A 3,484-nucleotide genomic window follows, 5' to 3' on the forward strand; every position below is an offset into this window, starting at 1 on the left:
ACATTTTGATTTAGTTGATTTAGTATGCTAGTTGATAGCTCTGAAGATTTGACACCACCTAGCTGTGAAAATATAAGTGAAGAAGAACCAAAAAATCACATGCTACTGTTTTTCTTTCGTGTGAAGTGGATCGTTAATCCTTTGCTCATATTGCTTTAGGAAAATGGCACCACCACCACCACCACCACCACCATGTCGATTGTGCAAGTCAAGGTGCGCCAGCAGCCTTGCAACTGGCAAGCTGTTCGGCATCTACTTCCAGCCGAGTTTTCATCATGCGGCGGTAAGAAATTATATGAAATGTAACAACTATTTTATTTTTAGTGTTGGCATTACTGCATTTTGTCATTTTGCTTTTTTACACAGATCGTCACATGCAATGTGAGGTTGAAATTCAACAAGCTGACAGGAGACATTGTGACATTTGAGGCTCCTGGGGGGGCGTACACTATGGAGGTCGAGAAAGGACGCAATATTTTGCAAATTGGAGGAGATGGATGGGCCCGTTTCCTCGCCCACATGCGTCTTACTGGTGGTGAGTTGATCAGCTTCTCCTTCAGAGTAGAAAGACCCAAACTGGCTGTCATTTATATCAACCTGGTGGAAGATGATGAAGATGACAAAGATGATGAAGATAATGAGGACCCACTCGATGAAGATGATGAGGACCCACTTCATGAAGCCATCGTAGCTCAAAGAACGAGGTTGAGCGAGGAGGAGGTGTGCAACCTATGGGACATAATGCCGCCACGTGCTGACTTTGTCGGGGTGCCATTCGTGATCCGCCTGACAAGTACCATGGTCGATCGACATGATATGGTATGTTATACTTACAAATGCAAATTATCCGATGATATGCTTAGTGTAGAGTCCAATGATATGTTGTGTGGAATCTAGTCGATGATATGCTTATTAGTGTAGAATCTAAGGAACTATTAATAGTGTAAATAATCCATATATACTTATTTGCAAGAGTATGTGCGAGGCTATTTATTAATTGATATGCTTTTTCTTTTTCAGAAATTGGCAAAGAGCCTATTTGTAGTTATGGTATCGAGCCTGATGAAGAAGGCTCAGCTGGACTACACCTTACCGCAAGGGGCTCCGTCACAATCTGTAATTACCGCGTGGACACGGACGGTCGCACACACTTAAACTCGGTTGGGTGGAATAGATTCCTCGATGGCAAGAATCTTCGTGTTGGACAGGCCATCCTAATTACTATCAGGAACACCAACCGGCCAGGCTTGAGGATGATGACCGTCTTCGATATCATCTAGAACTACATATGTGTGTGTGGCTATATCATCTAGAACTACATATGATAATCGTCGTCGATATCATCTAGAACTACATATGATGATCGTCGCCGATATCATCTAGAACTACATATGATGATCATGGTCGATATCACCAAGTACTGCTTGAGGATGCATGTTGACTATATATGAAATTGTTATCTAGTACTCCCTTCGTTCCAAATTACTCGTCGTGGTTTGAACCACGACGAGTAATTTGGAACGGAGGGAGTACTACCTAGTACCTATAATGCTTTATGAAATTGATATCTAGTAGTACCTAGTATCTGGACGGAAACCACCGAAACCACTGAAACGGGGTAGGAACCTGGGGAAAATGATGAAATATATAGCAGTAGCGAGGGGCTAGGAAACCGCTACAACTAACAAATAGTAGCACGTTCTATAAAAGCGCTGCTGATATAGTCAGTAGTAGTAGCGCGGGTACGGACCGCGCTACTACTAAGAGTTAGCTGTAGCGCCTTACTAGTAGCGCCGCATCGCGCGCTGCTGCTAGCGTCAAACCCCGCGCTACTACTAGGATTTTCCCTAGTAGTGTATCATCATTGAACGTTAAGCGTGCGGACCCTACGGGTTCGAGAACTATGCAGACATGACGGAGACTCCTCTGCGGTCAATAACCAATAGAGGAACATGGATGCTCATATTGGCTCCCACATATTCTACGAAGATCTTTATCGGTCGAACCTTTATGACAACATACGTTATTCCCTTTGTCATCGGTATGTTACTTGCCCGTTCGATCGTCGGTGTCTTCATACCTAGTTCAATCTCGTTACCGGCAAGTCTCTTTACTCGTTTTGTAATACACCATCCTGCAACTAACTCATTAGTCACTTTGCTTGCAAGGCTTCTTATGATGTGTATTACCGAGAGGGCCTAGAGATACCTCTCCGATACTCGGAGTGACAAATCCTAATCTCGATCTATGCCAACCCAACAAACACCTTTGGAGATACCTACAGAGCATCTTTATAATCACCCAGTTACGTTGTGACATTTGATAGCACATAAGGCATTCCTCCGGTATCCGGGAGTTGCATAATCTCATAGTCGAAGGATTATGTATTTGACATGAAGAAAGCAATAGCAATAAATCGAACGATCATAATGCTAAGCTAACGAATGGGTCTTGTCCATCACATCATTCTCCTAATGATGTGATCCCATTTATCAAATGACAACACGTGTCTATGGCTAGGAAACTTAACCATCTTTGATCAACGAGCTAGTCTACCAGAGGCTTATTAGGGACACGGTATTTTGTCTATGCATCCACACATGTATTAAGTTTCCGGTTAATACAATTCTAGCATGAGTAGTAAACATTTATCATGAAATAAGGAAATATAAAATAACAACTTTATTATTGCCTCTAGGGCATATTTCCTTCACAAGCATACCAAAAGGTCAACCTAATGTAATTTTGTTCATTAATATAAATTTGACTTCAAATGACTTATATGCGGGCTTCAAAGGATATCCAGTTTCATCCTTATATGTATGTACGATTATGCGTACATGAAACGGGGCATGTTCGCCATCCATACATGGCTCTGCTTATAGAGAAATGTATACACATGTTAGGTCATACTCATCCAAGCATGGATTTGCTTTCATTGAAATGCAAGTTAACCGCTCGCTCATTTCCAAGGTTGACATATTCATCAACAAGTAAGCACCAAGTGCAATAGAGCATTACAGGTGGCATTGGACTGGATTGCGACCCACCCTTTTTTGACACGGGTTGCTGCAAACGAGTAAGCAAAATGTGTGTTCAGAATTTGAACTTACTCAGTACAAACAAAAACAAACAATGATTGAAAAACATGGAACGTTCAAATGCAAGAACATGTTAGCAAGTGGATACAAAAATTGTGATACAAACATTTTTCTTGTGCCAAAAAACACAAAACTGCATCAGTAAGAGATACGAAGGTGCACATGCGCTAGAGAGCATTACAAAATACATGAAGAAGTGGAGCCATATCATGTTTGATACCTCAAACGGGTAATTAGAATCACAAAGAATAGCCCATTCTACAGTTCAACTGTCATCGAATTCAACATACTTGGGGTAAGAAGAAAGAAAAATATCCTTCAAGCTCAGAATGATATCAGGGAGCTCTTTAAGGCATTTTAGAACTCCTAGTTCAGACTCCCGG

The sequence above is a fragment of the Triticum dicoccoides genome, chromosome 3B, assembly GCF_002162155.2.
Source record: "Triticum dicoccoides isolate Atlit2015 ecotype Zavitan chromosome 3B, WEW_v2.0, whole genome shotgun sequence".
NCBI lineage: Eukaryota > Viridiplantae > Streptophyta > Magnoliopsida > Poales > Poaceae > Triticum > Triticum dicoccoides.